Source organism: Cebus imitator, unplaced genomic scaffold, assembly GCF_001604975.1.
Source record: "Cebus imitator isolate Cc_AM_T3 unplaced genomic scaffold, Cebus_imitator-1.0 Scaffold106, whole genome shotgun sequence".
In the NCBI taxonomy this organism is placed as follows: domain Eukaryota; kingdom Metazoa; phylum Chordata; class Mammalia; order Primates; family Cebidae; genus Cebus; species Cebus imitator.
Genome location: NW_016107421.1, coordinates 1,165,619 through 1,174,758, shown reverse-complemented (window position 1 = coordinate 1,174,758; position 9,140 = coordinate 1,165,619). Strand labels below are relative to the sequence as shown.

The 9,140-nt window shown below is 43.2% G+C and overlaps 1 protein-coding gene across 3 annotated transcripts in view; it reads right to left on the bottom strand.

The window, feature by feature from the left end:
- Positions 1 to 3,483: 3,483 nt before the first annotated feature.
- The window catches only part of SPP2 (secreted phosphoprotein 2), a 29,749-nt gene continuing 24,092 nt past the window's right edge, over positions 3,484 to 9,140 (bottom strand). The window contains exon 8 of one of the 3 annotated variants that reach the window (XM_017537719.2): positions 3,484 to 3,497. The gene's annotated coding sequence lies outside the window, so the exon portion shown is untranslated. Of the gene's footprint in view, positions 3,498 to 4,212; positions 5,394 to 6,641; positions 6,923 to 9,140 lie in introns of those variants that run through there. The other 2 variants (XM_017537716.2, XM_017537717.2) reach the window with 2 other exon arrangements.

The following is a 9,140-nucleotide window of genomic DNA, read 5'->3' as shown; positions in this document are numbered from 1 at the left end:
ACCATGCCCAGCTAATTTTTTGTAGTTTTTTAGTAGAGACGGGGTTTCACCGTGTTGACAAGGATGGTCTCGATCTCTTGACCTCGTGATCCACCCGCCTCGGCCTCCCAAAGTGCTGGGATTACAGGCTTGAGCCACCGCGCCCGGCCCCTTTCTTTTCAATTTTGTCTTAAAATATCTATATCTCTGCTCACATTATCCTTCTGCTCTTCCATGTCATCTATTTTTTTCATTAAAGCCCTTAGCATATTGATCATAGTTTGGAGTTTTTTTTAATTATTCCTGTACTGAAAATTCCAAAATGCCTGCCATATCTGACTCTGGTTCTGATATTTGTTTAGTCTCTTCTAACTGTAGGGTTTTTTTCCTGTTAGTATGTTTTGAAGTTTTTAATTAAAAGGTAAATATGATTCTGGGGGGTGTTTTTCTCCAGTGTTCACTGAGAGGACCCTTGAGAGTCTCATGGTGAAACACAAAGGTGTGGAGACTTCCTTTAAGTCGGTCTCCTGGTTTAACCATCAGACTTGTCCATCCTGAGCCTTCAGCAATTCATCAATTACAGCTCAGCTTTCCCTAGCCTGGCATGGTTTCCCCAGAGGTTTATGCTTGCTGATTTCTGCTCTGGAAAGTTGTGACTCTCTGTATCCACCCATCTATCTCTCCAGCTTTAAGATCAGCAGTTGGTCCTGTGACCTAACTGCTCTGACAAATCTAAGAATCTAAAAATCTTGATTTTTCAGTTTGTTCAGCTTTTACTTTTTGTTGAGACAGAGTGGAGACTTTTAAGCATCTTACATGATGGATCAGAAAATCCAAGATTTTAATTTTTATGAAAGGAATTTCCTCCCAGTCAATAGTCCAAGGGTTCAGTCAGGGTGAACTTATTAGCAAGTAAAATACTGATTGAGAAACTGACCATTAATTATATTAATATAGTCACATTCAAATAAAACTTTAGAAATGAGTAGACAGCATTTGAAATAAAAGAGGTCTGCACAACAAATAGCAAAAAACAATAGTGGACAGTGAAGGGAAATGTTCAGCTCATTTTATTACTAACAAGATATGGTAGAAAATAAATGCTTGATACTTTGCATAACTTATATCATAGAAGAATAATAGCCAAAGCAATCTACTACCAAGGAAGGAAAGCATGGGAATCAGTTACAGACATTTGGGACCAAAACCATGTTCTACATTATAAGGGCACAAAAATACCAGGAGGGAGATGTACAACCTTGAGCTGGGCAAGGAAGAAGTCAGCTCTGGGGCCTCACCCAGGAGTGGTAAAGAATATCCTGGTGAGGTGGCGGGCACAGATGAAGGTGGAATTAAAAGAGGGAACAAGAAACTGTGTGGTTTGGGGGAACGTATGCAAACTCAAACATGTGCGTTTGAAAAACCTGGGGGTCTCAGACTGTGGCTTTTGTCACTAACCTATTGCTGTTCCATGGAAATAAATGTGGTTGGAAAATAAATAAGAATGAGCAGGTTGATGTGGTTCCTCTTTCTCTGCCCACTGGTACCTCCAGGAAGACTGGTTCTTACCCTGGGGAGTCCATTCATTTGGCAGGGCGATCTGGGGGTGCAGAATTGAAACTGCAACACCTGTGAGAGTCCAGAGAGGCAGCAGATACACTCCTGCTGATCTGGAGAACGGGCTAGCACTGGGTAGGGAAAGTGGGGGTGAAGTTGGTCAACAGCTAAATATGTGACCCTAGCTCTCAAAGCTCCTGTAGTCAGTGGAATGTGTCACTGCTCTGGTGTATCTAATGCTCTGTGACTGTTATGAACTGAGTATTTGTCTCCCCCTCAAGATTCATACATTGACACTCTAATCCCCAGTGTGATGGTATTTGGAGAAGAGGCCTTTGTGGGGGTGATTAAGTTTAGATGAAATCCTGAGGGTATGGCTCCATGATGGGATTGGCGAGTATCCTTATCGGAAGAGGAAGAGGGGTCAGAGCTCCTTCTGTCTCCACTGTGTGAACACACCATGAGAAGTCAGCCACCAGCCAGAAAGAGGGCAGTCACCAGGAACCAAATCTGCTGGCACCTTGATGCTGGATTTCTTGGCCTCTAGAACTATGAGCCATAAATGTCTGTTGTTTGAACATCGAGTCTATAGTATCTGGTGGTGGCAGCCCAAGCAGACTAAGATACTGCCATTGTTTCCTTGTCCCTATGTGATCCTGGAAGCTCCCTACAGCTCACCCCAGTCAGAGACTTCATGTGTTCCTTGAACCAGTGGCCGCAGTCATTACCATAGCAACTGTAGCTGGGCCCCTGACTGTGCAACACCACTTGCAGCCTGTGTCTTGACATCAGACCTCAGTCTTGTCTGCTAAATATCTGGGAGCACCACTTTCTCACTCAAATTCTTCCTCTTGCCAAGCAGTCTGATGTGACAGGGATCTTAGAGAAAATGGAGCAAGAAAGAAAGATAGAACTTGTCACCTTTGCAGTACAGAACATTCTATGGAGTAATTCATAACTTGCCCCTTTCCCACTTCTCTGACATGCATTCTTTGTGACCCCTAACATCCCCAAATCACTGAAGAAATGAGACAACATATTGTGAAATGCAATATAAAATTATTCTCATAATCAAAATCAAATCTCTTGTTGCAATCGGGAAAGAAAAATAACATGGAACAGAATCGCCCTAGGAAGCTGCCTCCAAACTTGAGGAGGACACCAGCTGATTTTCAGGCTGACACATCCCCAAAGGTGACAAGAACTGACCATCCAGCTTCTCATACGCGCAGTAAGCTGGGCGAGTGAGGAACAATGTGTACGTGTTGGCAGCAAGTCTGGCAACATCGAGACATTCCAAGGATAGAAAACAAGAAAAAACATTAAACATTTGAACTCTGGCAATTTTTAATCCCAGCTGTGAAGGGACAGGAGGGTAAACACAGTCAATCTATAAAGGGCGTGCACATTCCCAGGGGCTCCAAATGATGCAACATTGTTTTGCTCGTTCATGCGGCTGATGGTTTCATAGTAAAAAAGTCACTACAGACAAGTTGGCTCCCGTCACACCTGCCTCTGGAGAGAGGCCAAAATTGTTCCGCTGCAAGCCTCACAGTGGCACACTGACATTTTAATAGAGGGGCTTTCCACTGTTTGCCTTGTGCAGTGATTTCTACAGAGGTTAGAGCTGAGAGGGAATCCTGACGGTGGCCACATTCCGCAACCCCTCAAGTGGGGACAGGTGTGCTCCACTCAAAAACAGCTAGAGTTCTCTTTGTTTAACAGAAAATTAATTACACACTTGGATTCTGGCCTAAAGGAATTAGACCATGTTTGTTTTCCAAAACAGGCTGGGCTGACAGTCCAGAGTATGTGAGTCCCACAGCCTCTGTCTGCATCTTTCACGACGTCCCTGTTGCTGCCAGCAAGCATGTTCCCCACTACGTGTGTTTCTCTTCCTGATGGTCTGCAGGTGCCCAAGGAAACATGGCACTCTGAGAAGGCATGGGCTGAGCTGGGGCCTGGTAGCCAGGTTAATGATGGAATTGGCTCCCACAATCCCAAAGGACATATTTACAGAACGCACGAGACAGTTCTGATGCCAGTATCCCTTATGCACCCCAGCACTCTCCTGGGCCAGTGACCATTGCTAAGAAAGGGTCGAACATTCCAAGACTAGTATTTGTTTGCCACTATTCTCTCTCTCCAGAAGAAAGGGAAAGAAAAATGAAGACTATTTTTGCCAGCTTTCCAAAAGAAAGTGGAAGAAGAAGGCTTGGAAAAGGTTGCTGAATTCAAAGATTGGCAGATTATAAAAATTATGTAAATTAATATATATTACTTTTTATGCAGTTAATACGCTATTCAGACCATAAAGAAAAATCACACCTGCCCTCCGTGGATATTTAAAGATAGATCCTTTATTAGACCAGAGTGTTGGAGGTTGGTGGGGCAGGAGGCGATGCTGTGGAGAGACTGCAGAGATGGAAGGGACGTCACAACCCAGACACCAAAACCAAACTGACAGCACAGAAATAAACTAGAGTTGGTTCTCACTCAGGGAGCTTAATATAAACCACCTAAGCAAAACAGTGGTGTATTTACAGAGTAGCAAACCATGACCAAGTGGGGTTGTCCCAAGAAAGCAAAGACGGTTCAATAAGGTGATTCGTTAACAATTTACTTTTTGTAATCAAAGAAGAAAAGAATGAGATAATTTCAAGACACTTGTTAAAGTTCAGTATACCGTACATCTATGTTGTAAGCTCTTAATGGTGGAAGAACAGATGCAACTTTAATGTGCTTAAAAATATAGACACTCTTACACCAACACAGAAGTCAGCATTATCCATGAAGAAACACTAAAATACTTCTTAGGATGCTGTGAAAGTAAGGCACAGGACACAGAGGAGTCTATTATCACCCTGTAATTTAGTCCTGTTGGAATAGACTCATCAAATAAAATAGGAAAAAAAAAAAGAAGTAATGTTTAAAAAATGAAAAGAAGGCAAAATTAATATTATTTGAAAAAGGTATGGTTGTAATACATGGAATCTCCAAGAGTATCAGCTGAAAACCTGTTAGTAACAATATGAAAAGTCAGCAGGAAGAGAGGCCAAAATCTTACATTAGTCAATTTCATATTACAAAATACAATGGCAAAATATCCCATTTATAATAACAATAAAAAATTATAGCAATAAATAAATCTCAGAGGAAATATGTGGAACACATATGAGGAAATTCTTAAACTCATGGAGCATAAAAGAAGACTTCAGTACATGGAAATGTGTATCTTAAGTCTTATGGAGCAAAACTCAAAAATCTAAAGATGTCATGTTTTTCTAGCTTAATTTGTAAATTTAATATAATCAATTTGATTTGAAATGCTAACAGAGTTTCCTTCATAACCTGACAAGCCGATCTTACAGTTGAAATAAAATAAGCAGATGAAAATAATAAAGTTCTGGAAAAAATATAGAAGAGTTGGTGTGAGATACGGACTGGCCTTATCAGACATTTAAAAGCTGTCATAGGTAAAGCAGTTTGCCATGGAGCAGAATTAGACAGTCGCTTCCACACCCAGGCACAAATGACTGATAAAGATTTAGTGTATCATTCATCCAGAAAATAGTGTTCAAGGGTTCATGATGTCTTCAGCCACTGCCATGGTAACTCGTGTGTGTTTCAGTCCTGGCAGGAGACTGTGATTGGTTTGGGGGATTCTCACATCCTCAAATTCTTTCACTGCTCAGTCAGCCCCAAAGCAGGCCTGGCTCCAGGAACAGAACCTTTGGGAGCACATTTCTAAGTAAGTGGCTTGGAGAACAAAAAGCCCCAGTCTTCTGGGTCTCTTCCTGGTGATACCTGCTTTGACAGAAAGCTCACTTTGCTGCTGATTCCCTAGACTGAGAAACCTGGAGGAAAAGAAGCAATAAGGGTATTTTCATGGAGACAATGTGATACCTCTTACTCCTTAGCCACCACATAATTTTTTAATTAATAAACTATTTATTTTTTAGACCAGTGTTAGGTTTCTTAAAAAGTTGAACAGAAAATACAGTGAGTTCTCAGATACCCCATTCCCCACCCTAAACCTCACCCCACACAATTTCCTCCACCGTTGTGAGAGATGGAAAAGTTCTTCAAAGTTTGTATCTTAGACTACACTATAAGGAGTTACAATCTCTTGCTTTATGTCCATTATCCACTATTAGCATAAACATATACCCATGTATATATATATTCTCTAAATCAGCTACACCCTAAATCAGCTACCTTGACTCGCTCTGGCATTTCTGAACAGAAGTGGGCAAGCTCCAAACCCTGGTGCCTACCATTCCTTATTTGGAATCTCTCCTGACCATCTCCTGACTGGCATCCTCTTCTTCCTCATCTTCTTTCTCCTTATCTATTCAGGAAATTTCCAAGTTTTTAGCCAACTGGGTCAAGCATAGAATGCGAGGTCCCATTCCAGCTGATGGAAACTGGGCACAGCAGTAAAGCGATTGTGTCAGGATATGAAAGTTATAAATGTCCCTGTCTCCTTTGTTCAGGTGTGCTCTTGTGGCAAGACTGCCAATGAGACCCAATGCTGTCCCTCAGACCTTGCAGGAAGTAAACTAGCCTTGCTGAGTGATCCATTGTCTCAGTGTGGATTTTTCCCAATGTTATAAACCTGTTTCCACCAACCATTTACATCTCTCGTGAGTGTGGCACATTAGGATGTGTGCTCAGTGTTGTACATTCTATGGGTTTTCACAGTGCATAATGTCATGCATTTCCCATTTCAGTATCACACAGAAGAGTTTCACTGTCCTGAAAGTCCCCTGAGCTCCATGAATGATTTTTCAAAATTAAAATCAGACATAAAGAGAAAGAGCTCTTCTGACACTGAGCTTCTTGTCTTTCTAATAACAAAGAATTTACAACCATTGTGAATTGACCTAAAACATGCCAAACGCCGTCACTTCATGAGTCCTCAACTCCTAAAATCCTTAGCTAATACCAATCTTCTCAGCCTGTTAATTTCTCACCAAAAAATTTCCTAGCTAATGTTACTTACGAAAAAAAAAAAAAAAAAAAAAAAAAAAAAAAAAAAAAAAAAAAAAAAAAAAAAAAAAAAAAAAAAAAAAAAAAAAAAAACAGGCAATGAAAGAAAAAAGTCTTACAGGAAAAACAAGACATTTATTACAGATTGAAACTGATCAGAAGAAAAATTACAGAATTCATAAAATCATTCTTTGTTGGAAATTCTCTTCCTTCCAATGCATTTTAAAAGGAGCATGAGGGTCAGACCACCGTGACATGCATTCACATTCCTGCTTTGGGAGTCTGGGACCCCAGAGTCCTGGGCATTATTCAAAACCAGATCCGATGGTACCAGACACTAGAGCAGCTCTGCGAAGCAGCAGCTCCTTGAACAAACCAAAGGGGTGAGAGACACCTACAGGAAGAAGAAGAGGTAAATGGGTCTGGGGAGCAGACACACAGCTCCAGAAAAGAAGCTCAAGTCTCATAAAGGGAAGAATGAAAGAGACCCCAAGCAGAGGCTGTAGTCAGGTGTTGGGCCCCAGGCTGGCCTATGAAGCTGTTTGTGGTGTGAGGTCAGGAAGGAAGGAACCAAGCAAAAGCAAAGGAGTAGGCTGGCCACAGCTGCCATTGTGTGCAGGAGTGGGGCTGGAGATCAGGATACTCCATCCATCCATTCATCCATTTATCAGTTCATCTGTTCAGTAAACACGTATGCACTGAGCATTTGCTGGGGGTTCCAAGGATCAATGAGGCAAGTTTTGACCTCAAAAACCTCCCACAACCTAGTGAAGAGGATGGAAGAAGTTAAGAGTACAGCTTGGCAAATGCAATTCCAGAGATGCCCATGTGTGGGAAACCCGGAGGGAAGGGGTTCCTGGAGAGGACGTACAAGTTGAACTCGGAGGATAAGCTGGGGTGGGGATACTGTATCCCAGCAAAGGGGGCCTGGGAGTGGAGGCGAGATCCAGACTGGGGCCCCAGGGGAACAGTCATCTGGGTGAGGCTCTCCCATGTGACTCGGGAGGCAGAAGCAGCAGTTGAGGCAGGAGACACAAGCAGGGAGCACACTACCAAATGGGTGTGAGAGGACTGCCGAGGTGTATGCTCTGAGGGAGCTCATCCTCCATCCTCCAGCAGAGCAAGGCCCTGGACTTGTGATAAGACAACTCTGGCGACAGTGCACAGGTGCCTTCAAGGAGAACAAGACACAGCCGCCAGAAAAACACTGAACATAGCAGGCTAGAAATGCAGCTGAACTGAGGCCAGCAGCATGGAGGGGACAGAGCTGGGAAACGTTTTAGAAGGAGGATTAGCAGGCCTCTGTGACCAACTGGGTGAGGTGGGGAGGAGGTCTGAGATGCATCTGCTTCAGGCCTGGCAGAACAGGGAAGATGAGTTGGAGACGGGAGAAAAGTGAATCCGAGAGAACTGCGTTTTGAACGTGGTGTGGAACACCCAGACAGAGGTGTCTGGCAGGCTGCTGTTGACTCATGCCTGGAGTCCAGGCTGGAGGGACAGTGTGGAGGAGATGGGGAAGAATCCCTAAACAGCTAGGTGTCAAAGCCCTGGGGGTGCTTGGCATCACTCAGCAGAGGGAGGGCTGTGAGCAGAAGGAGAACCGAGGATGGAACCCTGGGGAACATCATGGTTTCAGGGACAGCAGGACGATGCCGGTCTGTGAAGAGTAAGACATCTTGGCCAGAGAGGGGACCAGATCTCAGAGGTCAGAGGGTTTCAAGAGAGAAGGAGTGGTCATCCACATCCAAAATGGCTGTGAGGTCCAGGAGGAAAAGGGGTGGATGTGGGGATGGAACAGCAGCGAAGAGGTGGCTATAGCGCAAGGCAGTGTCAGGTGCAGGAGGAGAGACTGTGTGAAGCCTTGGGGAACAAATGCAGATGGCGTTTTTAAAAAGACAGGATGAGAAGAGATCAAGGGAGGGTAATGACGAGCTAGGGATAAACTAGGGGTGGGGAACCCACTCTGCAGTCAGTACTCATTAGTCACAGATGCCGTATTTGCGAAATCACCTACTCACTGCTCACTAACAGTTACTTGAAACCCGAAATCAGTACTCGTGGTGCTTTCTCATTCATCCTCAGACACTCTCAGAGCAGCAGACAGTTGGAGTCATCCTACCCACACCTTCTCAGCTGAGGTCAAGCAAGGCAATGCTCTGCCTCCATGCCTCAACTCTCCTGCTGTCAAGTATCCTTTTCGCGGTCTGTTTAGTGCCCCACTTTTTGCATTTTTATGCTTTTTGTTGATGATGTCAATGTTTAAAGTAGCCCCCAAGTATAGTGCTGTCAAGTATTTCTAAGTGCAAAAAGGCTGTGATGTGCCTTACAGAGAAAATATGTGTGTTAGAGAAGCTTCATTCAGGCATGAGTGATAGCGCTGTTGGCCATGAGTTCATTGTTAATGAATCAACAGTATCTATTAAATACAGCATCTGAACAGAAAAACACATAAACAAAGTTATATGCCAATCAGTTGAGGATAATGTTGGGAACAGAGGCTCAAAGAACTCTAACCCTGTATTTCCTATACCAGCAATGATTTCGTATTTACTAATTCAATGTTCAAAACACTTCATAGACCAAAGCTGCCTCAAAAAAAAAAAAAAAAAAAA